Below are 27,727 nucleotides of genomic sequence, written 5' to 3'. Positions count from 1 at the left end.
AATGACATTTACTGAAAGTAATCTTTTTTTAAATGAAACATTGAACAAAATTCCCATGACCTGACGACATTGACACAAGTTATTCAAAATGTCAGTTTGACATGTTATTTATTTCTATAGCCTATATTGTTATTAAATGTTAAGCAAGGTTGTTTACATCAACCATGTATGTGAGGATTGTGTACAGTGCTGAATTACCTTGTGCTCGCAAACTGTATGGTTAACCAAAATGAAAGTGAAGTAAAGTGATGGACCTTGGCTCACACAGTGTGGTCTAGTGGGAAGCCAGGATTTTTCGACCAGAATAGCATATTGTGCAGTTCAGAAACTCTAAAGGTACATCCACCTCTCTTCTGTTTAACACATAAATGCACTGATTTGTGTTCAGCTATTCAATTAGTGATACAATGGGGGAGTTTCACCTTAAACCAGACTGACACTATACATATACGTGTGTGCAGTTATAAGATGTAAAGGTGTGCTTTTTTGTTTCGAATATTTATGTGGACGCTGAAGATCAAGCACAGTGACAGAACACGTCTATCTGGAAAAAAATGCAATTGTTCCCCTGAAGCGCTGTAAGCAGAGGAGCAAACTCATGGGGTTCCACGACCAGAGTTTTTTTGTTTCTTGGAGAGGTGTGGAGCCTCTCCTAAAAACAATCTTTTTCTCAAGTCAGCAGAGACAGAAGTTGCCCTGTAGCAAGCAGTGATTGAAGAATGGTGCTGCTGACCAGTGGCCTGAGGCTTCAGGGAGGGTTGTCCACACATATGAATTGGGCTGGCGTGGTCGTCTTATCCAGTATGGAAATCACTGTTGATCAGATTCTCAATTCTGGTTTGCCCAAAACGGGTTCATCTCTATACTTTAGTTTTTTAAGATAATTTAGGTCGCCATCAAATCCCGGTAGATTAAAAATGACCTGCCACACTTTAAAAGTCACAACAAATGTACAGCCCTTCATTCCTGTCAGTCACTCTCGTTTACTCCACCAATACTACAGAAGCTACGCCTTTGTGCATTGGACACAGGTGCAGTATCTCAACAAAATTCCAAATGTTCTTAATGTAATGTTTTTGGGGATCTAAAGAGGAATCAACATTTGTTTTGGGGGACATGTTTTGGGTAGGTTTTTTGAGAAACGGTTTAATTATTATTATTTGTAGTTTGACAAAATTACTATACAGTTGTGTTTTTTAAATTATATTTTATGTAGTCTGGCAATGCACCTTAATAGTTTTGTGGCTTTTAGAAAGGTAGTGGCTCCCGTTGTTCGTCAACAACTAGAGTTTCCATGTCTGGTATCTGTGCTCCAATGTAACTTTTGTTGTGGAGTGGTAGTGTGTGTGTGTGTGTCCTGTAACTTTTCAGGTCTGCCATTTGTTTTTGTTTGTGTCGTCCTGTAGCTTCCCAGGAGTGGCATACAGGGGCTTGGCTACCAGTGGCGCAGCCGGTGCAGTGGCACCTGGGCCCAGAGCCTTTAGGGGTGCACTGAACCCTGTTTCATATTTATTGGCCTTCCAGCAGTATGGCGACCCATGTGCCGTGCTGGGACCCATGCCCACGGCACCCTTTGTATGCCACTTGTGGTAGAACAGTGGATCCCATATGTTTGGGACTCTGTAATCTGATATCCTCTGATTATTCACTGCAGGTGATGTCAAGTGAAAAGCATGTCTTTCAAAGGCTAACACGCCCACCATCACGCAGCACCATGGCTTGTGTAAGGTAGAGCTCACACATGTCCATGTCTGACTGACTATCTCACTGACTGACTGACTGACTGACTCTCACTCTCTCTCTCACTGACTGACTGACTGACTCTCTCAATCTCTCTCTCACTGACTGACTCACTCTCTCACTGACTGACTGACTGACTGACTGACTGACTGACTAACTCTCTGACTGACTCACTCTCGCACTGACTGACTGACTCACTGACTGACTCACTCTCTCACTGACTGACTCTCTCTCTCTCTCTCACTGACTGGCTCTCTCACTGACTCTCTGACTGACTGACTGACTCTCTCACTCTCTCTCTGACTGACTGACTGACTAAGTCTCTCACTGACTGACTGACTGACTTTCTCACTATCTCACTGACTGACTGACTCTCTCACTGACTGACTGTCTTACTCTCTCTCTCTCACTGACTGACTCTCGCTCTCACTGACTGACTCTCTCGCACTGACTGACTCTTTCACTCTCTCTCACTGACTGACTCTCTCTCTCACTGACTGACTCTCTCACTCTGTCTCACTGACTGACTGACTCTCTCACTGACTGACTGACTGACTCTCACTCTCTCTCTTACTAACTGACTGACTGACTTTCTCACTGACTGAATGACTGACTGACTCTCTCTCTCTCTCTCTCTCTCACTGACTGACTGACTGACTTTCTCACTATCTCACTGACTGGCTGACTCTCTCACTGACTGACTGTCTTACTCTCTCTCTCTCACTGATTGACTCTCTCTCTCACTGACTGACTCTCTCTCTCTCACTGACTGACTCTCTCACTCTTTCTCACTGACAGACTGACTCTCTCACTGACTGACTGACTCACTCTCTCTCTTACTAACTGACTGACGGACTTTCTCACTGACTGAATGACTGACTGACTCTCTCTCTCTCTCTCACTGACTGACTGACTGACTTTCTCACTATCTCACTGACTGACTGACTCTCTCTCACTGACTCTCACTGACTGACTGACTTTCTCACTGACTGACTGACTCTCTCACTCTCTCACTGACTGACTCTCTCTCTCTCTCTCTCTCTCTCTCACTGACTGACTGACTGACTCTCCCCCTCTCTCTCACTGACTGACTGATTGACTGACTCTCACTCTCTCTCTCACTGACTGACTGACTCTCTCAATCTCTCTCTCACCTACTGACTGACTCTCTCACTGACGGACTCTCACTCTCTCACTGAGTGACTGACTGACTCTCTCACTGACTCTCTGACTGACTGACTCTCTCACTGACTGACTAACTGACTGACTCTCTCACTGACTGCCTGACTAACTGACTGACTCTCTCACTGACTGTTATTATCTCTGGCTAAACACTTATAAGGTCCCAAAGAGAGACCTATTGCCTATGACAATGCGTGTTGCTTTTTCTATGTGTGCTGCATTTTGCAGCACACATAGAAAGAGCAAAACGCCATTACTGATTGTTTATGTGCAGGAAGGTGTCCCTTTCTGCACAGAAACAAGCATTAAATAATGACGATTTGCCTTTCTATGTGTGCTGCGGAATGCAGCATACATGGAAGTAACAAATCGCCATTACTGATTGTTTATGAGCAGGAAGGGACACCTTCCTGCATATAAACAATCATTCCTTACAACGAAGACACCCTTACACTATGGCGCAAGTGTTCTGTGTTTTAGCTATTTTTAGCACCAGCTCTAGGGAAAACACAGGGGTGCACTGTATTGTTGTAAATACGGTGCATCCCTATGTTTTGGAAATGGCAGAGCGCAGCGCTGCGAAATTTGCGGTAGCTCTGTGCTGCGCTCCCTCATTTCCTTGTAAATATGCCCCTTAATGTTCTGCAAGCTACTGTCTTAGCAGAGGGGTCATCAGTATCAATTCTCAGGCATCATTGGCTTCAGTTAATGAAGGTGTATTCCAATCATAAAAATGTCCTTTCCTCTCACCAACCGTCAGGATGTTGCCTAAGAAAGGGTTCAACAAATGAAAATTCACATTCCCCCACACGGGTAGAAGAAGGCCATTTGCGTCTCAGAGGTTGGTATGGACAACAGGTTTTCACAAGCGTTGGTGTTCCTTTGCTGGAAGAGGGAGAGGCAGTGGAATCATCCTTGCTAGTAACATTCAACACACCACTACCCCATCTCCCTCGGTGTCACAACTATGCTGAGCTCTGTACTGCCACCAGGAATCTTCCAATAGGAGAATGCCTGCGGCCTGGAGAGCGGAGGATCTTGGAAGCCCCCAGGCACAGCTATGCTGCTGACCTCCAGGGGTTTCACCAGCATCCGACATGGGGCAGACACAGGTGCACCCAACGAATCTTGACGTTTTCTTTCATTAACCTTCCATTTAGGCTCCCATACGTTCCTCAGGTCTTTACAAGTTACCTGTTCGTTTGTGGTGCCTGCACAGCCTGGCTGATGTGAACGCAATCACATGTGTGTTTACCTTAGATAGTGTTCTAATAGATGGTATGAGCTAGGATGGAGGGTGGGGTCCTTTCAGAGGTCCAGGGGATGAAAGAGAAGCCTGTGTAAAAAAAGATTAGCAGTTGATTATCCGACCATACTTGATTACCCTTTGAAATATTTTTTGGGTGTTGCTTCCAAACTGGGTACACAAGTACATCATAAACCACAATAGGTATTGCACAACTTTGTGAGAGGGTAAAGGTCTACAGTTGTCTTTTATCCAGAACTGAAGCAGGGCACCCTAGGGCCATTGTCACCCTGCCTTCATTCCTTCAATGCTCACCCTCTAATTAACTTGTCCCCGTTGCTGAAGCCACGCCTGCACTTCTTTGAGTTACAGCGACAAATGCTTGTTATGTGTACGTTCCTGAGAAAGAAGCCATGCTACCAAGCGACTGAATGCAAAGTTAGAAGCTTTCATCCGCATGGTTTAGCGTTCGCTTCAAACCCATACTGCTGGCTGACAATACCTGTCTCTGTCAGCACGGTAAGCCACTGCCTGCTGACAGCATGTTTCTTGTACGACGGGCATTGCATGATTCACAGCGCTAGGGAGGAGTTAGGGAAATTAATGTGTTAATGCTCTGATGTAGTGAGAAGTTAGATATTTGTGGGAATTGGAGCACACCGGTGTTTTTATGTTGTTTGTAAAAATCATGGTCTATAAAATAGGAAAGTGGGGTGTGGTAGAAAGTTGGTTTTCAAAAAATATATTTGTCATATTTATTAATCTATTTGAATAACATTCAGATGTAATCATATAAAACACAGAAATTGCCTCAGTTTTACAACGGTAGTATTCACAATGCATGTAATACAACACACAACAAACACAAGGTTTATGTCCATGGCTACTAGCAGGTGCTACAGCAAGGAAATGCTAGACATGCTGACAACAGAAACACCAAGCTTTGCCCAGTGACGGTTATAGCCTAAAAGGTCCTCAGGATGGAATCTTTGAGCCCAGCCAATTGAGAGATCTCCCCACCCTACACCTTGCAACGTGCATGGATTGGATACTTACCATCAACCATATTCATTGCTATGATGGATCACCAACACAGATTAGACAGAGTTTACATCTACACTTGCTGGATCCTCAACAAAATTGAAGGACAATTTAAAACAATAGTTGCATAAACGTAAAAGATGGACTACCAAATTCTAGCTGTATTAACATAAAAGAGGGACTTTGCATGGTGGTGTTTGCCATGATTGCACAGTGCAGACCAGCACCTGGCACTGAAAATCACAGCAAACAGCATTTATCCAATGCACTCCGCGGCTTGTGGAGCTCCTCGTAGAGCTGTTGGAGTTTTTTTTGCACTACATCAAGTTCCGCATAGCAGAACTCTGCGAACTCCGCCCAGGCTCACTTACGAGTAGTATCTTTTATGCAGGGGGAGTTTCCACACTCTGGGTTGAGGTTCCGCACTCGGGTTGGAATCTCTGCCCTGGGTGCAGCACCTCCGCACCCAGGGTAGAACATCTGCAGTCGGGGTGGGGAAAGTGTAATTACACACATCTCCAGACAATTAATGCTACCTGCAACCCATGCACTGCAAACCACATAAAAGCAGCACACATCCAAGGCTCTGTTTTTTCCAAACACATTCTTCTACCTGGCTGCTCTACACCTTGCAGTGCCTTACCCATCACCCTGTCAGCATGTTGACTCTCAGGAGGAAGAACATTTTGACAAAGGACGAGACCTCTCAGCACCTTGCACTGTTGTATTGTTCAGATAAGTTCTCTGTATTCAACCTCAAGTAGCAATTTATAATACTGCATTATCAGTGTGATGCTTTTTGAAGAAAAAGCTTACAAATAATATTTCATTAACCATTTTGATGTAAAAATGAAATTACTATATCTTAGATTCCAAATTAAATCATTCTTAGGGATACATTTGAATTTTTTCGCTCAATAAAACCTTCTCCATATACAAGTGCTTGACATATGGCATCAATGTGAGAGAAGACTTGTGCAATTAAAATTAATTATGATAGTATCGTGACAGACAGAAGAGCAATGACTAAGAGAGTATTGCTTCTATTTAAAAGGTATTGAACATAACTCCTCTTTGGGAATAACACATTTGTAATCAGTAATAAAACAAGCATTTGCAAAACCAGTCGGTCTGGCTTTAATGTGGTAAACTCATGCAAACTGCAGTTGTCCATCATTACTACTAAAGCTTTTGTTCTGGCTTTGCCAATGTTTGTTCTACATTTTGTGCTCCATGGTAACCTCTTTAGTAAACTTTTCATCGTATTACTGTTAACTACAATTAAAGACCAAGTTAAAAAAAAGTTATGACTATTATGATAGGATTGATTCAATTGTACCCATGGAATAGTAAAACATTTACACAGTATACTCATGCAATCAGTTACTACTGGGCACTATCCTTGGTGGGTACTATTGTTTATTGCTGGTGACCCATGGTCTTTGATACTGTTTATTGGACCATCCTTGATGTGGTGTTCCTCCTAATTTTTGCCTTCCATCCCTGTTTTTGCTGACTTTAGGACTCTAACCAGTGCTGAAGTGCTGGTGTTCTCTCCTTTAAACATGGTACAATTGGCTTACACCCAATTGCCATATTTAACTTACTCTTAATTCCGTAGTACAGTGTTACTACATGTACTCTAAACCTGCAAATTAAAAGCCGCTAATGGGCCTGCAGCACTTATTGTGCCACCCATGTCAGTAGCCTTTTAAACCTGTCTCCAGACTGTCAATGCAGCTTGTGTGTAAGGTTTTCAACTGCCATTTCGACCTGGCAAAATGAACTCATTGCCAGGCCTAACTCTTCATCTCTAATACATACAAGTCACCCATAGGGTAGGCCCTAAATAGCCCAGAGGGCAGAGTTTAGTGTATTTAAAAAGTTGGGCATGTACTTCTACGTTTTACATGTACTTGTAGTGAGAAACTCTTAAAATTGTTTTTCACTACTGTAAAACCTACCTCTCCTATAGGATAACATTGGGTTATCTTATTACATTTATTAAGTGATAACTTTCAATTGGAAGCGGGTAGGGAATGTTGAGTTTGGTGTCTAAAGAATTGTGTTATAAAAGCCTCCTTAATGGTAAAGTCAGGTTTTAAGTCACAATTCTGAAAATGTCACTTTTAGAAAGTTACAACTACAGAAGATGGGGCATCATCTTACCCCAAACCAATTGCACTGCTTTGTGTGGCCTTAGCCGCATATTATACTCCAATTATAACAATGTAATCATGATAATCCTTTAGATTCTCCTATACAATTTTTCTTGCTTGCTGGTCCACACGTGGAGTTAAATGCCATTTTCTAAATCTCTAATGTTTCAAATGTGTCCATCCGGACCTCTTTAGGAAACACGACTGACGCATGATTCATCGCAGGCAGTGTTTATTTAAAAAATCCAATGCATTTGGGGCATTGCACATGCCCTTCGTCAGGGATCACTATAAATAACAAATACAATTCTAATTAATTATATGGCCGTCATAAATTTCACGAATACATTCATTACATTCCAATAACGTATGCTTTACAACCCAGTCATTGACCCCCACCATGGACCCATGCATCACCTGTACAAGTTATTTCCTACCTTTTATATCACAAAAAACCAATCTATGTGTCATTCCCTAAACTTTAACTCTTCTATTCTTTCATTTAAGTAAATCACTCTGTTTTGTAAACCACCTGTTCATAACTGTTGTTACTTTCCCTTCCCTTTCTTTCGGTTAACATTCTCGTCCCGTTTGTATGAAACGTTACGGTCACTACGATTAATTCACCCTGCTGTTAACCTTCCCGATTTCACCCAGCGTCACTTTATTACATTTCAAATTGGTGCATATGCACGCATTTACAGTTTAATCATAGTTGAGAACCACCCGTTTCGTTTTTACCCATCCCCTGTGGTGACCTGTGAAAATTATCTCATACCTGCCATTCACGCTGAAAAACCTACATCCTTCTCTGCTTTCCCGGAAATTATAATTCCCGCCATTACTCCTCCCCTATTTCACCGAAATTCAAACTTAATACTGCCTCCCGATAGGCCCGTTTCACACATTTGATTCACCTAAAGCTATTAACCCGTCTGCCTAACTACAACGCCCATAATGCAATGTTCTAGGTGAAACCATAAACACGAGGATGTGCATATATAACTGCCATTTCAAAATTAGATCTTAATATAAAACCATATTGCATTTTGTAAATAGTGAATGATAAAAAGTTTGTTTTCTCTTTAGGAATTCAACACCAACTATATTGATGAACCAAGATGTTTCGCCTCCGTGTGGACTCATGTAACGTTGTCCATTTCTCCTTTCTCATTCTTTTTCGACCAGCGGGTGCTATCTCCATGTAGGGCATTTCAATATAATCAACATTAGGGGGGGTTGCCATGCCCAAACGGCACCAACTTAGTTACAACTACAGAAGATGGGGCATCATCTTACCCCAAACCAATTGCACGGCTTTGTGTGGCCTTAGCCGCATATTATACTCCAATTATAACAATGTAATCATGATAATCCTTTAGATTCTCCTATACAATGTAGGTTGTAGGTTTTTCAGCGTGAATGGCAGGTATGAGAATATTTTCACAGGTCACCACAGGGGATGGGTAAAAACGAAACGGGTGGTTCTCAACTATGATTAAACTGTAAATGCGTGCATATGCACCAATTTGAAATGTAATAAAGTGACGCTGGGTGAAATCGGGAAGGTTAACAGCAGGGTGAATTAATCGTAGTGACCGTAACGTTTCATACAAACGGGACAAGAATTTTAACCGAAAGAAAGGGAAGGGAAAGTAGCAACAGTTATGAACAGGTGGTTTACAAAACAGAGTGATTTAATTAAATGAAAGAATAGAAGAGTTAAAGTTTAGGGAATAACACATAGATTGGTTTTTTGTGATATAAAAGGTAGGAAATAACTTGTACAGGTGATACATGGGTCCATGGTGGGGGTCAATGACTGGGTTGTAAAGCATACGTATTGGAATGTAATGAATGTATTCGTGAAATTTATGACGGCCATATAATTAATTAGAATTGTATTTGTTATTTATAGTGATCCCTGACGAAGGGCATGTGCAATGCCCGAAATGCATTGGATTTTTTGAATAAACACTGCCTGCAATGAATCATGCGTCAGTCGTGTTTCCTAAAGAGGTCCGGATGGACACATTTGAAACATTAGAAATTTAGAAAATGGCATTTAACTCCACGTGTGGACCAGCAAGCAAGAAAAATTGAATAGGAGAATCTAAAGGATTATCATGATTACATTGTTATAATTGGAGTATAATATGCGGCTAAGGCCACACAAAGCAGTGCAATTGGTTTGGGGTAAGATGATGCCCCATCTTCTGTAGTTGTAACTAAGTTGGTGCCGTTTGGGCATGGCACTTCACCAATGTACACGCAAATATTGAACAAGATGGATGAATTTGACAAATCGGAATAACGGAGTGCATCCCAAACCCCCTAATGTTGACTTTTAGAAAGTTGGCATTTTTTTGTCCTAACCATTTGGCGACTGCAGCCTGTATTCAGGGTCACATGACCAGGTGTACCTGGCAGATGACCTTTGTATATTGCTCCCAGAAAGTGATACAAAAGGGGAATAGGTGTTGGCGGGATGGGCCATCTCTGACTTGATAGGGGGAGGATCTGTCACCTACTAAACCTGCTTGTCACAAGGTCTATGCCTGAGCAAACTCATAAATGATTTGACACTAGTCATTCGTGCTCCTAGACAAGCTGGGGCCAGGGCAGGGAGGCAGGAAATGCCAAGCACCTCTGGGGGAGGAAACCTCCAGAACTATCTCCTACTTCAGAGCTGGCACCAGGTATAAATATTGGACCATCAGACCCAACTCTTAAGCACACCTCTGGACCTGTGGAAGAATCAGAAAGACTGCTGTGCTGCTCTGCTGCAAGAAGGACAGCTACTCTTCTGCCCTGCTGCCGTTGAGTGTAAAGGACTGGATCTGCATCATGAATAGGCCTGGGCGAAGCACTACGCTACGCTCGCGTAGTTTGCGAAGTTCGCGCTACTTCGCACTACGCGATCTGCACGTAGCACAGTGCGAACACGCGTAGCGTAGTGTTGCGTAGTGCTGCGGTCATTTTTTGCTTGCTCGCGGTCCTCAACGTCAAGTTGGCGACCGCGAGCAAGCAAAATGACATCCTGGCGAGACTTTTTCCTTGTTCGCGATCGCGAGCATGGAAAATAAACCTCCCGGCGAGATTCCCAACGCGAGAAGGTCAGGTTTCTCATTGCGAGGGGTCGCGTATGCTCACGACCGCTCGCGATGAGAAACTACCAGTTCGCGTTGAGAAAGCTGCAGCTCGAGGAAAAATCTACTCGAGCAGCAGAAAACTACAGCTCGCACTGTGCAAGATGCCATTTTCAATGATTGCACAGTGCCGGTTGCTTGTCCGCACTGTGCAATCATTGAAAACAACATCTTGCACAGTGCGAACATGTTACTTCGCAGTTCGCGAAGTGCTACGCGTAGCTCGCGTAGTGCGAACTTCACTTTGCGTAGCTTCGCGAAGTGCTACTTCGCGAACTACGCCCACCCTTAATCATGAACCCAGGGCCACTAGTGTGACTCCAAGTGCTAGTTGGCTGGTCTCTGATCAGAGCCTCGGGGACTAAAAAGATTACAAGCACCTTGAACCCAACCCCTGGACTTTGCCTGCTGTAAGTCTTACACCAAGAATGGAGTCTCGAAGTGGGCCTGAAGGTGCTCTGCCAGCCCAGCTGTGGTCCTGGGAGCAGAATCGAAATAGGCAACGCATCTTCTCACAGCTCCCCATCAGAACTGCCGGTGCGTGATGTATCCCAGACGCAGGACCTCTCATCACACCCTGCAGCCCCTTGGAACCATTGCTGTGCGATGCATCCTGAACACAGGACTTGGCATTGCAGCCCGCAGCTAAGTCAGAACTGCAGCTGTGCAACGCATCCTCAATGTGGGATCCTGTTCCTCTCCGCAACCAGGATTTAAGTTACTTTGTTCAGCGGACCTAGCTTGGTCCCTGTATCCAGCCCACGCTCCATCGCAGCCTGCTTGAACTTGTGACTTTGCCTCTGTCTGGCATAGATGGTGCTTTATGCTTTTAGCCCCTATGGGCAACATATGGGTTGGCGAATTGGTATATGGAAGAGGCGTGTTGAGAGTTTCCCTTCCTAATACCAATTTGCAGCAGGATTTATTAATGTTTTTTAACCAAACTAAGGTTGCAAAACATACATTTTTCACCGACACTTCAGGATTTAAAAGGGGTCTTGGAGGTTTACCCCCAAAATAAATATGTTTAGGGGTTTTATAACATGGGTTTGTGGTGTTGAGTATTTCTAGAGGTATCAGTTAAGGGTTAAAATGCTGGATTGGAGGGTTCCTCCCCCAAAATATAGATGTTTCGTTTGATTATAAATAATATAAATTTGTGGTGTTTGGCTGTTTGTAGGATGTCATGTCATGTGGATTTGTATAGCTCACGTTCACCGGTGAGGGTTACTCAGAGAGCCAGTTCTGCAACTTCTTACAAAACTCTAGAGAGGAGGAGGCTCTGATGTGTATAGGAACGATGTAAGAGAAGACTACCACCAGTTCTGTGCATGTGTAAGCGAGGGATGTCTGCGAGAAAGAATACGGTGGAGCTGAGGTGTCTGGAAGGTTGATACGGCTGTTCAGGTATACCGGGCCTGTGTTTTGAAGGGCTAAGTGTGGGTGAGGAGTTTGAACTGTCTCTGCTTGTGCATTGGGAACCAGTGGAGCTCCCCTGTATACTGTGTGTGGTGAATTCTGGGTGGGTGGGTGAGGATGACTGGCTGCCAGGTTCTGGATGGTTTGTAGTCATCTGCTGAGATGTTTTGTAATTCCCACAAATACGTCTGTTGGTGATGAAGATGTGGGTGATGGTCTTGCTTGGGAGACAGTGAGCCAGTTGAAGATTTTCTTCAGCACCCTCAGGGTTTGGAAGCATGATGCAGTGATAGTGTGGACTTGTGTGGGCATATCCAACTTGTTGTTAACGATGATCCTAAGGTTCCTGGCTTCTGAGCTGGAGGTGGGAGGAGGTATGAGGTAGGCTGGCCAACAGGTGGAATCTCGTGGTGAGGTGTGACTTCCGAAGATCACTAGTTTTTGTCGGTCCTGAATTTAAGACAGTTGGTCTTCATCCAGGCAGCAACTTTGGTCATGCAAACAAGTGAACTTTATCCTAGGAGCAGCTGGCTGACAAGGTGACCGTTGAGTGTGCCTTATGTTTGTTAGTGGAGCACAACGGTAGAATCCAACTGGGTTCTTAATAAAGCCCTCACTCACCAACCTGGTTGGTGACATGCTTCATCATCGGGCCCCACCGGGAAAGGCCGAATGCCACCCCGGTGTGCTTCAACGCCAGAATTACTGCGTAGCTGGTAGTGTGTGCACAGTGAGTAGTGAAAGTGATTGTAAAAAATGTCTTGGTTGTGAGGAACCGAGTTTATTATGAGGTGTAATCACTAATTACACCATGGGTCTCGGGAGGGGGGTGGTAGCTATAATGGCACACCGCCCGCTCAGCTAGGCACCCCCTTGGCACCTACACGATCCCTCAATTGGCGGTGTGCCATTATAGCTACCACCCCCCTCCCGAGACCCATGGTGTAATTAGTGATTACACCTCATAATAAACTCAGTTCCTCTCCAACGCGAGAGACATCAGAACTATACTGTTCTTAATTTTAAATTTTTAAATTTTCACATTTACGACATCTGGTTAGGGTGGGCCTTAGCGGGCTCATACCGCCGAGGTTTTCACGTCCTTCCTGGTCCTGACGAATGCCTGTTTAACTACAACACATAGGCAGAAACATGTTGACTACATCCTAGTGGACTTGGCTGAACTATTTATTCAGCTTTAATGTCATACACTTTGTTTTTATACATGTCTGATTGGCTTCTAATAAAATCTATTTTTTGACACAACCAAGACTTTTTTAGCAATCACTTTCACTACTCACTGTACACACACACTACCAGCTCCGCAGTAATTCTGGCATTGAAGCACACCGGGGTGGCATTCGGCCTCTCCCGGTGGGGCCTGATGATGAAGCATGTCACCAACCAGGTTGGTGAGTGAGGGCTTTATTAAGAACCCAGTTGGATTCTACGATTGTGCTCCACTAACAAACATAAAACACACTCTTTCGTTGATATGATTATACTTACCTTGGGGGACTGAGAGTGGCCCTTACTTTACTTCCCTCCCTCTCTTGTTGTTTTCAGCAAGGTGACCGGTGAGTCATCTGTTGATGGCCAGATACAGTTGGGGTGAGATTGTTTGGTAATGGAAGAGACTGTCTGGATCCCCGAGGGTACCTTCAGCGGGGTAGTTACAGTGGCATGTTTCCAATCTTCTGGGACCCATTAATGGTTAAAAAGATGAATAAGGGGGGGCGTGGCCAACCATCATGGCCGACCGGATGTAATTCCGATCGGCCCCACTCCAGGCCCAGCCATATTCATAGTTTTGGAGGCACTTACTTCAGCGAAACCTGGTCACCTGATCCACTTGGGCGCCCAGATGTGCGGGTGCTCCCTGATGGCGGTGTTTGAAGCCCTGGCGAAGCAGGCGGCATACTAGAATTTCTGCAGCGCGATCCAGCAGGCGCGAGACAAAATGGCGGCTACTACCGTGCTGGCCCGCCGAGAGTTGAGATGCATCTAGGGACTACGCTACCCTGCCTGTGGATGCCTGGGGGCTCTTGGGACCTCTCTCGATCGGTCCCGTGAGTTGGAGCTGTATGGGGAAGGCAGCGCCCTGCTGCACTGGCGCTCGAGGGAAGAGTCACGCTGCTGATGCTGGGACCCCCAGAGGCATAGGAGAGCCCCCTGTGGAGTGGGGGCCCTCACCCGACCGACTCGCTTTGCCCTCCAGGTGTGGCGAGGGGCGCCCCTATAGCGGTGGAGCCAGCTGAAACAACCCCGACCAAGCTATGCCTGACCTTACAATGGCAGCGGTCAGGCACCTGCATGCAGCCTCGTGAGGGGGTGCCCGGCTAGAGGCTTTTGCTCATTGTGGGGAGTCCGGCTCACGCGCCCTAGCAACGCACCTGGGGGGGCCCTGGACCAACCATCACCCCATTCTGCGGATTTGGTTCCTGGGTGCCCCCGTGGTGAGTGGGTGCCCCAGCAAATGGACAGAGTCAAGCTGTGGTGCCGGTCTGGGGGTCCCCTGTGAGGCCTTGGGATGAGGCGCAGGCCTTGAAGTAGAGAGCTCTAGTTAATGAGTGGCGGTCGTGCTGAGAAAGGGGACTGACCAAAAGGGATTCACTACCCATGAAAGCAAGACGGTGCTGATTGGCGACGGGCAGCGGACCCCGGGACATGTGGGACCAGTCCTCTGTAAGGCACATGCTGAACGTCTGTCTGCCATCCCCTGAAAAGGTCCCCAGTCGCAAGCTGCAAATGGCTACAGAACACTCAAACTGAGCGCCTGTCTTTCCAGTAATAAGGTCTCCAAACCCAGCGACACTTTAATATAGTGTCACTGAGTATCTGCTACCCGATACAGGAAGGTCCCTCAAGCAAATCGGAGGGGTAGAATCGAGGAACCGGTGTGGATTCCAGGTACCTCCCGTTCTTTATTCCTGCGGTGAGCACGGGTCCCTTTGCCACCCAAATAGGCGCAGCCCACAAAGGTCTCCAGCTTCTTTACCCATGCCAGCAACGGGCAGCCAGTGAGGAGGCATTTCGGTCAGACGGAAATATGGCGCTCACACGTGAAGACCTGATGGCCAAGCTGCGGGAATTCAAACAGGAGCTGAGAGACGATGTAAAGGCTGACATGGGGGCTTCTTTTGCTGCGTTTAAGGCCGAAATGGGGGGCCGGCTGGTGGCCCTGCAGACGGATGTCGACTGGAGCCCACGCTCTAGACCTCTAGGCAAAATACCAGGAGCTGGATGACCGCGTACGGCCCTTGGAGACGCAGTCTGGTGACCTACGTACTCAGTTGAAAGCCACAGTGCTCCGATGCGAGGATCTTGAAAATCGCTCCTGCCGGGATAACATTCGTGTGAGGGTCCTGGAGGAAGGATGCGAAGGCCCAGATCGGGAGGCCTTTATGGTGGGGCTTTTCTCAATGGTGCTGGGAGATTCTGAGCCGGAGGTTCGCCTGGAAAGAGTTCACAGGGTGGAGCCTCGAGCCACGGGAGACTCTAGGAATCCCAGGGACGTGCAGGCAAAATTCAGCTCTTTCAAGACCAAGGAGTTGGTCCTCCAGAAGGCGCAAGTCCTTGACAAAGTGTAATTCCAGAATGCAACGTGTTTGTTGTTTCAAGATGTAGCTCAAGCGACACTGGCGTTGCACCAACAGTTCCGACCAGTCACAGCAGCCTTAAGAGACCGCAAGGTGAAATACAGATGGACCTACCCTTTTGGCTTAGCTTTTTCCACTTGACAACAAGAACTGTCATTGCACGGAACTGGAAGAATCAGAGGCTATTTTGGGGATCGAGGTGCCTGACCCGATGCAGGCGGCAGAAACAAGGGTCACGGAAACTGAGGCAAGATCGAGGAAACAAGGAGGGGGCCCCTGGTTGCAGCAGTGAAGAGCGGGCAAGAACACGTAGGGCTGATGTAATCCTCGACTTAGTCCATGCACAAGGATTTGTTTGTCTCACCCGAGTGGCCCAGATAGTTTTGAGGGTGACAGGCTATGGCAGGGGCCTTGGGCGCATACAAAACAGACACCAGCGACTCCAACTCTCATGATGAGGGTGGGAAGGAAGGAGGTTTTATGCCATAATTGTTGCCTAAAGATTTCGTTAGCTAATGTTACAGGTGTGCCTTAGCTGTTTCATGTGCGCGGAGGCGGAATTTGGTCCGCCCCGGCTATCGCTCGAAATGAGGTTCTCCTCTGTGAATGAGAATCCCAGAGCTCAAAGTTATGGTTTGTATCTGTTAGAATTCAATTTGTTTTGGTGTCACTGTACTTTTTTGTGATTGTTTTGCATTGCTGTGGTGGGGTGGGGGTAGAAGGGAGGGGGGCATAGAATAAGATCCCAGTTGTGCAGTTGGAGAGGCGTGCCGGTGCGTCCCGCGATGATTGATGGGGGTTAATTGTTTAATGTGGAACGTGAAGGGTCTTAACTCCCCCAACAAGAGACAGCGGACCTGGAAATTTTTAAATGACCACAAGATTAAAATAGCAGTCCTGCAAGAGACACACCTCCTATGCAAAGAGGAACAACGGTTGAAACACAAGGCCTATCCACAGATCTTTTGCTCCTCGGCACACACTAAACACAATGGGGTGGCTCTTCTTTTTCACTCTTCAGTCCCATTTCTCCACCACGATACTAAAACAGACAAGGAGGGGAGGTTCCTAATGGTCAGGGATGAACTACGGGGAAGATTGTGCAATATTGCCACAATATACACACCTAACGCCGGGCAACTTGATTTTCTGAGCTCTTTCCTAACCTCGCTGGAGGGAATCGCTTGGGATGACATTTTATTGCTGGGTGACTTCAACCTGATATGGAACTCTGTCCATGACACTACACACTCCCATAGAGCGGTGGGGTCGTTTAGCAAATCACTTAAGGCAGCATTGCAGGGGTTGGGGCTCTTGGATGCTTGGAGGGTTGCTCCTCCCGCGACCCAGGATTATTCCTTCTTCTCACACTCACACAGGACATACTCCAGGATCGATCATGCATTCATCAGTCAGTCCCTTCTCCATACACAGTCGGGGTCCCAGTTCCCCCTGATTTGCCTCTCTGACCATGCCCCTCTAGAACTGGTCCTTGAGTGGCCCGCCCACGCTCTAAGCTTGTCAGGTGGTATTTCCCCAACTTGCAGAGACCAGCTTCTTAGGAATGAGCTGAGAAAGGCAATCACCGAATACTTTGACCTTAATTATCCGGCACAAACCTCACTGGCTAACAATTAGGATGCCTTTAATGCAGTAATCTGGGGGAAGTGCATCAAGCTCGATGCTACGCTCAGGAAACAGCGCATGGGGGACGTCTTTTTCTCGAGGGGGAGCTCCGTAAGGCCGAGAATGAATATAAGTTCAACCCCTCGACCCAATCCCTGCGTAAAGTTACGCAGGTTAAGGGGAAGTTACAGGCCATTTACACTAATGGGGTGGAAAAGACCCTCCTGCATTTGCAGGCCCGCAGCTACGAGGGGGGAAACAGGGTGGGAACCCTATTGGCGTGCCAACTGCCAGTGAGACAGCAAAAGGAGTATATTAAACACATAGTAGATGGAAAGGGGATTTCCCACCACAACGAAACAGGGAAAGCAAGAGCTTTTGGGGAATTCTATTGCTCCCTGTATACCGCAGATCCGTTGGACGCGGAAGTACAGGACCATTACCTGGAGTCTTTAGTTCTGCCCCGGGTCCCGGCAACCTCTAACGAAGACTTAAGAAGGCCCATTTCCACTGAGGAGATGCAAAAGCCTCTCTTAAGCTTCAAAAGGCACCTGGCCTTGATGGTCTCAGTGCCCACTTCTATTGTACTTTAGCACCAGAATTAGTCCCCCGCCTAGTGTTACTCTGTAACAATATACCTCACACGCAAAAGGTGACCCCTTCCATGGGGGAGGCACTGATCTCAGTTATCCCCAAGCTGGGGAAAGATCCCACTAGCTGCGCCTCTTATAGGCAGATAGAGCTCCTCAATCTGGATGCCAAATGATACTCTAAAACATTGGCCTCGCGCTTGGAGAATGTTATGCCGTTGCTCGTACAGCCGGATCAGGCGGGTTTCATTAAGGGGAGGCAAACGCATGACAACCTCCGGAGGGTGGTTCACATTATCGAGAAGGTACAGAGGAAAGACATTCCAGCGGCCCTTCTCTCGCTAGACGCGGAGAAGGCCTTTGATCAGGTTGATTGGGACTTCCTGATCCGCACTCTACAGTGGTTTGGTTTTAATGAGACCTTCATTGGAATGGTACGGGCGAATTATTTTGCTCCGAGCTCCCGAGTCTTGGTGAATGGGGTGGCCTCAGAACCTTTTAAACTTTCCCGGGGTAACCAGGCAGGGGTGCCCACTATCCTCCTTACTGTTTGTGCTCACTATTGAACCTCGTGCAGAACGCATTCAGGCCAATCCAGGTATAGGGGGGGGATCCCGTTTGGCATGGACAAGCACAAGATTTCGCTCTTCGCAGACGATGTGCTGCTTCCCATCATGAGGCCGGCCATTCAATCTGAACTTGCCTCATACGAACAGGCCTCGGGTTTTAAGGTGAACCTCTCGAAATCCTTCCTCCTTAACTTAACCGTGCCTAGGTAGACCATGCGAGCTATTGAAGAAACTTCCCTTTTCCAAAGAACACACAAAGACATCACATACCTCGGAATCAAACTCACCCCCAAGCTCGAACATCTTTACGGAGCTAATTACCCTCCCTTGTTGCACCAGCTTAAAGCTGACCTGGCCAGATGGAGGACAGCCTATCTCTTCTAGATAGGGCGAGTCAACGCCATCAAAATGAAAGTTCACCTGCGCCTGCTGTATCTATTTCAAGGTCTACCTATTCCAGTGGACAGGGCTCTTTTTGCTGAGCTGAAAACAATGACTACTAAGTTGATTTGGCAGGGGCAGAGAGCGCAACTTTCCTACCGCCTGTTAACCAAGTCTAGAGAGGAGGGAGGGTTGGCCCTGCCAGATTTCATTGTATACTACAGAGCAGCCCAACTTAAAGTGATCACATGGACCGACAAATAGTGGGCAGGACAATTTGGGACGTCCTGTGGAAATAGAAACACAATCGACCATGCAATGCCGATATCAGTACTCCTATGGCTACCACCTTAAGGGTTTGGGACGAGTTAGCTAGATCCATGCCCCTTACCACCTTCCCTTCCCCCTACACTCCCATCCACTTCAACCCCGAGTTTCTGCCAGCGCTTCAGGAGGGGTCATTTGAAGCGTGGCGAGAAGGTGGCTGTCTCATGCTCTGTCATATGTTTGAGCGGGGGAAATTGCTCACATTTGCGGAATGTGTCAGAGCCTTTAATCTCCAGCCCTCTGAGGAATATCACTATACACAACTTAAGCATAGGGTCCTACAGCCGCAGATACGGTAGGGCGCCACTAGGGATCTACTCCCAATAGAAAGATTTGCGCAATCAGGGGCCTCCATGAAGAGGACCATCTCTTTCCTTTACTCACTCATAAAGGCTTTGGGATCTCACCCCTCCCCTAGACACCCAAGGTCCTGGGACTGGGACTCAGTATTATCCACCCCATTGGAGAGGAAACAATGGACTTCCCTCTATAGAGACATCCCCAAGTACAATTGTTCCATGTTTTTAAGGGAGGCCCACTACAAAATGATGTATGAATGGTACCTCCACCCTCAGAAGCTACACACTATCTTTCCTAATTCCTCAGATAGGTGTTGGAGGAGTTGCAGGCTACTGGGGGATTTCAAGCATATCTGGTAGGACTGTCCACACATCAAGCCATTTTGGAAGGAGGTTCTCTCCCAAATCAAACTGATTCTGGGCTATCCGATCCCAGACACACTGGAACACACTCTCCTGGGAATTAGGGATCCCAACCTGAAGTGCCAAACGCAGGTGGATCGCTCCGTGATGTGGCTGTGCCTAGGGGCAGCCAAGATGGCTGTGGTAGCTGAATGGAAGAAGGTGGAGGCACCCTCCCTTACCAAATGGCATGCCATGTTATGGCTCGCACTTGCGATGGAAAGAATGGCGGATATTGTGGAAGACTCAAGGAAGGGGTTTGACTATGTTTGTGCTCCCCTGGTTGAATATCTGTTGGAGGGTCTGCCTTTGTTTGCATGTGTCGGGTATGAACAAAACAATTACTTTGTTGTATAAATAAATCAAGGAAAAATAAGGAATCAATCAAAGATGGACCACATAAATTATGAAGTACAGATGACGTGCACAAGATAAGAGTACAAATCACGGTAAAACCAAATTTAAGGGGTGAAAAGCTGTATTTTATATATAAATTGCATAATTTATATAAACACCCATATCACTTGTAAGGCGAGGTTACCAAAGTAACGAACTGTAAAGTGAATCAGTGAGTCAGTGACAAAGTGACATTAGTGACAGAATTGTGCAAAATATACATATACAGATATTGAATACAAAAAACTTTATGTACTAATTATACAAGAAGAGGGCCAGTATTAAGGAGAATCACAATGACGCCGTTTCATGAATGAATCAAAGTATGTATAGAAACAGGTCTTGAACTGGTCCTAGCAATTATCGTCGACGTTTCAACCCAGTGTAAGCGACATTAAATCGTCATGTAGGGTCTTCATCAGGACATTAAAATAAACGATGGCAACCTAGCCAATGGTCTAGGATGGCCTATCAATCAAGCGTTCAAGTGTTGAAGGACAGAGCGCCTCATCCAATGGGGTCTCTCAAACGGCTTCTTCCTGTAAGAAAGGCCGAATCGGGTGAATGTATTACGGCAAATCCAATCCGGATTAGAATTCCATATGATTATGTCAATTGGGAATCAATGCGAAGCGATCACGACTCACGCTACAGCACCACCTTTCTTAGTTGGCTTCCTCCAACTAAGAAAGGTGGTGCTGTAGCGTGAGTCGTGATCGCTTCGCATTGATTCCCAATTGACATAATCATTTGGAATTCTAATCCGGATTGGATTTGCCGTAATACATTCACCCGATTCGGCCTTTCTTACAGGAAGACGCCGTTTGAGAGACCCCATTGGATGAGGTGCTCTGTCCTTCAACACTTGAACGCTTGATTGATAGGCCATCCTAGACCATTGGCTAGGTTGCCATCGTTTATTTTAATGTCCTGATGAAGACCCTACATGACGATTTAATGTCGCTTACACTGGGTTGAAACGTCGTCGATAATTGCTAGGACCAGTTCAAGACCTGTTTCTATACATACTTTGATTCATTCATGAAACGGCGTCATTGTGATTCTCCTTAATACTGGCCCTCTTCTTGTATAATTTGTACATAAAGTTTTTTGTATTCAATATCTGTATATGTATATTTTGCACAATTCTGTCACTAATGTCACTTTGTCACTGATTCACTTTACAGTTCGTTACTTTGGTAACCTCGCCTTACAAGTGATATGGGTGTTTATATAAATGATGCAATTTATATATAAAATACAGCTTTTCACCCCTTAAATTTGGTTTTACCGTGATTTGTACTCTTATCTTGTGCACGTCATCTGTACTTCATAATTTATGTGGTCCATCTTTGATTGATTCCTTATTTTTCCTTGATTTATTTATACAACAAAGTAATTGTTTTGTTCATACCCGACAGAACCATTGTTACTTGTAATAATCATACCCAGGTTCTGAGGGACACAGGGTCACCCCATTGTTTAGATATTTGTTTGCATGTGGGCCATGACTGAGAGCTCTCCATCTCTTTCTAGAACTTCCGTTGGCTCCCCTGATTTGGTGGGGGGGGGGGCTTCCCAGGGTCTTGGGCACCCCCTCTCTCCCTAATCCTGCCTTCACCCATAACTTGAATTTTCATTTACCGTGACACCATAGTTTGTTTATCGGTGTTTATTTCTGTGAGTTATGTGGGGTGAGAGGGGGGGCGGGATGAACACTAAGGACTTTGATGACCTTCCACGAGAACCTGTTGAATTGTGACATATGCCGTGTCAATTTGAGACCTGGTGGGGTCATGCTGAGAACTTTATGGGCTCGCCGAGTCCTAGTACACAAACTGTATACGATACTCTAGCTTTCTGTAACTATTGGCCTATACGATGCATTTATGTCACCTGCCAAAGTTTGGTTTTATTGTCTTGTTTTATCTCTGAAACCAATTAAAATACTTTTGACAAAATAAAAAGATGAGTAAGGGGGGTTTACCCCAGCATAATGATGTTAGGGAGTTAAAATAAGAGTTTTGATTAGTAGTTTATTTTTGTGTTTTGGGGAGTTTATACATCTCTTGGATGCTTGTATTTTATTTTGGAGATTATTTTTTTAATTTCTAGGTTAGATTAATACATTTTAATGTCTATGTACACATTTCATTTTCAAACATATGTGCACTCTAAATTTAGGAGAAGGGTGATAGGAGTTTTGGGGTCAGGCTGGGCAATATTGAAATTTTGGTGTTTTTTTGGGTGTGTGGGTACTTTTTTTTAGATGTTGGCTTATTAACCACTTGGTTTTATAGAAGCACTACTTTTTGGGTTGCTAGTTTTTATGGGAGATAAAAATATATTTATTTTCAAACACATATTAAAAAAATGTGTGCGCTCTCATTTTTAGGAGTACGTTGCTAGTGTTTGAAGGCACTAGGTGGGGAGTAGCTTGATTTTTTGAGTATGGTGTTTATTTTTTATTTTCAGTTTTATACTTAGGTTTTATAAAGATTTGGTTTGGGTGCTAATATTTTTACTTTTATGTTTAAAACGTTTTTATTGAAACAAAACAAACCATGGGGGAGGGGGATAGGAGGTTAGAGTACATATAATACAATCAAAGAAGAAGGGGGCAACTCAAGAGGGTTGGCGATGGATAGCTCGATGGGCCAGGGGAAAAGCACAATAAATGAAAGGCTAGAAATGCAATCTGTGGAATCCCTGCGTGCATATCCAACACCCCAAATCTGAGCAATGAAAGCCAGCATCAACTCAACGAGGCACAATCCACTCCCCCCCCCATCCCCCAGCCCCCCAGTAAAGAAAGGAAGAAAGAAAAAACAATATCCCACCCCCCCCCCGTCCTATGGTCCCGCGCCAGATTAGTCCTCACCAAAAAGCCCCGGACCCCCCCCCCCGAGGGCCCCGTCTCACATGTGATCTAGTCCGCCGGGATCACCGGCGGCGTCAACCTGAGAAGCCTAAGATACCTCGGGCAGGTGAGCTCCCGGAATTCGGTGGACAGCAGCGCTAGAAAGTGTTGCCACAGCTCTTCAAATTGGTCTATCTCCCCCGCCACCGTAAGCGACAGCTTCTCCATTCCCAGCACATGCCAAAGCCTATGCAACCAGCCCGTGATGGAGGGGACAGTGGTGGTGCGCCAGTGGATAAGGATGTTCTGGACCGCAGACCCCAGCGCAATCGCGATCTGCCTGCCCCTGCGGGACTTCAGTGGGTACATTAGGTCATTGGGGAGGCCCAGCAGGACATACGCCGGGAAGCGCGGCAGCTCTATCCCAAAGTGCTTATCCACCTCGTCCAAAACTTCCTTCCAGTAAGCGGTCAGCACGGGGCAATCCCAAAGAATGTGTGAGAGGGTACCCTCCTGCCCGCAGCCCCGCCAGCACCCCTTGTCAGTGTGTTTATGCATTTCATACAGTCTCTCCGGGGTGTAGTACCAATAAGTGGACACCTTGGTAAAGGTCTCCGTAAGGCCCGTGTGATACGCAGAGTGCCGTGCCCGATACGCAATTTTGTCCCATTCCTTGTGGCTGAGTGTCCTACCCAATTCCCTGTGCCAGCGCTCCCTCCCCGGGTTGTAATAGTGAAACGGCAGGGGTTGTAGGTACTTATACAGATCGGTAATTAGCTTAGCGTCGGAGGTCCGGGTGGCCAGCCACCTCTCATACGGTGTAATTTGACAAGCAGCGGTGTCGCGCACTTGGGGCTGGAGGGCCCAATGCCGAACATGCATGTAGCGCAATCTGTCCAGCTCCGTCAGGCCGAACTCCTGGCGGAGTTGCTGAAAAGGAATCACTCCCTCCGGGCCATAGACCTGGAAGAGCGCCCTGCAGCCCGCCTGCACCCAATGGGAGAAAACTCCCGGCTCCATCCCTGGGGAAAAGTCCGGGTTGCCCACTATGGGTGTGAACGGCGAAGGGAAGGTGGTGAGGCCCCGAGCCTCACAGACTGCATCCCACACCCGCAGGGGGACCCGCGTAACGAAAGAAGCGTAAAGGTTAGGGGGGCGATGCGCGCGGCGCAAGAATGGAACCTCTTGTAAGGTGCGGCCCGCCACTGCCTGGTCTTGAAAGAGCCAGTGTTTGTCGGACTCCCACCTGCTCCACTCCACCAGATAACGCAGCTGTGCCGCCTGAAAGTACTTACGGAGGTCCGGAATACCGAGACCCCCCGCCTCCGGGGCAAGCGTGGAGAGGACCCTCTTCATCCGTGGCTTGCGGCCCTGCCACACAAAGCGGGAGATGTCAGCCTGCATTTGTCGTATCCAGCCCACCGGGGGCTGGAGAGGGAGGGCCCGGAAAAGATACAGTATCTGGGGCAACACCGTCATCTTAACCGCCGCGATTCGCCCCAACCAGGACAGTAGGCCCTTGCTCCAGCGACCAAGCTCCTCCTTGATCTTCCTGCTGAGGGAGGCATAATTGGCCGTTACCATCTCCGGCAATGTGGGCGCCAGCAGAATCCCCAGGTATGGCACCGTGGACGGGGACCACTGCATGGGGAAGAGTCGCTGAAGGTCCCTCCTGGTGTCCGCAGCCAGGGACACGTCTAACGCCACTGACTTGCTCATATTCATTTTGAAGCCGGCCGCACAGGCAAAGGCGTCCAGTTCCCGGAGGCAGGCAGGCAGCGACCTCCTAGGGTCGTCCAAGGTCAACAGGACATCGTCCGCGTAGAGACTGACAGTGTGGACATACTGGCCCATCCGGACCCCAATAGCGTCCGGGTTATCGCGAATCCTCTGAGCAAACGGCTCCATGTAGAGGGCAAACAAGAGCGGCGAGAGGGGGCAGCCCTGCCTCGTGCCGCGTTCGATGGCAAATCCGCCGGAGCTACACCCGTTGACCCGTACCGACGCTGAAGGATGCTTATAACAGTTGAATACCATGGTGCGGAACTTATCCCCGATTCCCAATTTCTTGAGAACCAGCTCGAGATACGGCCAATGAACTCTGTCGAAGGCCTTCTCCGCATCAACGGACAGCAACATCCGCTCCCCCGGGACCCGCGAGGCCTTCTCCAGAACATGCGTCACCCGCTTGGTATTGTCAACCGTCTGTCTGCCGGGTACAAAGCCAGCCTGGTCCGCCTCCACTAATCCGGGGAGGTGCGGACCCAGCCGGGACGCTAGAATCCCTGTATACAACTTGAGGTCGACATTTAAAAGCGAGATGGGTCGATACGAACCGCAGAGGGCCCGGTCCTTCCCAGGTTTCGGGATTACCGCGACCGTCGCCCTCAGGAGATCCGGTGGGATGGCTCCCGGTTCGGAAAAGGAATTAAATAGCCGAGTAAGGACAGGGGCCACCGCCGTGCAAAAAGTCTTGTAAAACAAAGACGTGTACCCGTCCGGGCCCTTACCATGCTTCAGCCGCGCGATAGCGGAAATCACTTCCTCAACATGGATATCCCGCTCCAGGTGGTCCGCCTGAACCGGATCCAGCACCGGAAGGGTCACCGACTCCAAGTAGCCTGTGGCATCCCGTGGCGAGGAGGGCTCCTCAGCATACAACGCCTCGTAGAAGCCGCGGAAAGATTCCGCTACCTCTGCGTCCCCGGAGACGGCCACCCCGTCCGTGCCCACCAGTTCCTTCACGACGCCACGCTGCTGCGTGACCCGGAGCCGGTGTGCTAGGAGCTTGCCACATTTGTCCCCCCCAGTGTAGAAGGCATGTTTCAAGCGCAGGGCGGCATACTCCGCCCTATCAAGATCCAGTGCCGACAGGAGCTTCCTCGCAGCCTTCAACTGCCTCCACACCCTTGGCGCCCCTGTGCGGCGGTGGACCTGCTCAAGCTCCCGGACCTGAACGGTCAGCTCGTCCCTCTTCCGTTGCCGCTCCCTATTTTCGGCTGCGGATATAGAGATAAATTCCCCCCGGAGGACTGCCTTCAATGCCGCCCACTGTGTCGCCTGCGAAGTGTCGGTGTTGCTATTGTGAGTTAGGTAGTCCTGTATGACCTCTCCAATGCGCTGCACTACAGACTTTTTGTGTAAAAGGGTATCCTGGAGGCGCCACACCCCCCGAGAGGGGGAGGCCGCCGGCCACTGGAAAACGCCGGTGACTGGTGAATGGTCAGACAGGGTCAGGACCCCGATGTCCGCCGCCGTGGCAGCGGCACGCATCGGTCCACTCACCAGAAGGTAGTCCAGCCGTGAGTAGGTGCGGTGTGCGTGTGAAAAGTAAGAGTAGTCCCTATCCGTGGGGTGCATGGAGCGCCAAAGGTCGTGTAAATCCATTTCCGCAATCCGGGCCTTCACAGCCTGGGACAGTTCCCCCGTCTGCGGGAAGCGCTGCGCCGATCTGTCCATCACAGAATCGAAGACAATATTAAGGTCTCCCCCCAAAATGACGTGGCGGTCGGGAGAAGCAGTGACATCCACCAACACGTAGTCTAGGAAACGTTCTTGGTGGTCGTTTGGGCTATAAACGGAGCCGACCGTAAACGCTATGCCTCCTAAGCGCATGCGATACGCCAGAAGCCTCCCCTTCTGTTCAGCACACTTATACAAAACCTCCCCCCTAAAGGAGCTCGCTAGAAGAATGGCCACCCCCGCCGTCTTGTTCGCTGCCGAGGAGAAGAACTGGGTAGGGAACTTAGCAGAGCGCAGCCTATGGCAATCCCGGGACAATAAGTGGGTCTCCTGCAAAAGGCAAATGTCCGCCTGCGTCCCCTCCAGCAAAGATAAGATCGCTCTGCGCTTCACGGGGTTATTCAGACCCTGAACATTAAGGGTCACTACCTTTAGGGCCGACATTCCTCTCGGGGATCGGGAACGCCGTGCAATGGGCAGGGGATCAGCGGGTAGGGCGCGCGGGGCAGCCGCGCGGGACAAGCCAAAACAGACCAAGCGTGGGCATGGACAACGTCGGACGGGACCTCCCCAACCCCAGAACAACCCCTACACCCACCCAAAACACAACCCTGGCAACTAGCCAAACGCAAACTCAAACACCCCATTGTCCCAGTCAAGCCCCAAAACGGGCAAGTCCGTAGAAAAGAACGAAGTGGACGTCCAGCCACTCACCTCCATCTGCTCCTCCCCGACCCCCCCGCCCCGTACCCAGCAGTTAAAGAAGCTAAAGGCATCTCCCCCCGGAGTGAGTGTTAGGCCGTCAAGGCCACGCCGGTGGAGCCGGCCGAGTCCCTGGCCGCCGCCCTCAAAGCGTCGGCCATGTCCGCCCTGATGGTAGGGGAATCAGGACGCCCTGCACTGGCCGCTGATCGTCGCCTCGTCGACCTCCGCCGGCTCCGTCTCTCCGAGGGCCTCCACGACGGTGTAGCTCCTTCCTCCTCCGCCGCCGTAAGCCCCAGGACTCCACAAATGTCCTGCAAGGAGCGTAGCTGGTGTAGCACCCCATTCCACCGGAAGATCAGGCGGAAGGGATGTCCCCAAGAGTACGGCGTCTCGTGTTCGCGCAAAAAGTCAGTGGCAATCCTGAAGGACCTGCGTTTCTGCAGCGTGATGGCGGAGAGGTCCTGGTAAAGCGCCACCGGCCGCTCCCGGAAAGTCAGGGGCTGTTTCCTGCGGGCCTCAGTCATGATGCGTTCCTTCAGCGGGAAGTCGGGCAGGAAGGCCAAAATGTCCGGTGG

This window comes from Triturus cristatus, chromosome 3_2 (genome assembly GCF_964204655.1).
Source record: "Triturus cristatus chromosome 3_2, aTriCri1.1, whole genome shotgun sequence".
Taxonomy (NCBI): Eukaryota; Metazoa; Chordata; class Amphibia; order Caudata; family Salamandridae; genus Triturus; species Triturus cristatus.
This window is presented reverse-complemented; position numbering follows the sequence as displayed.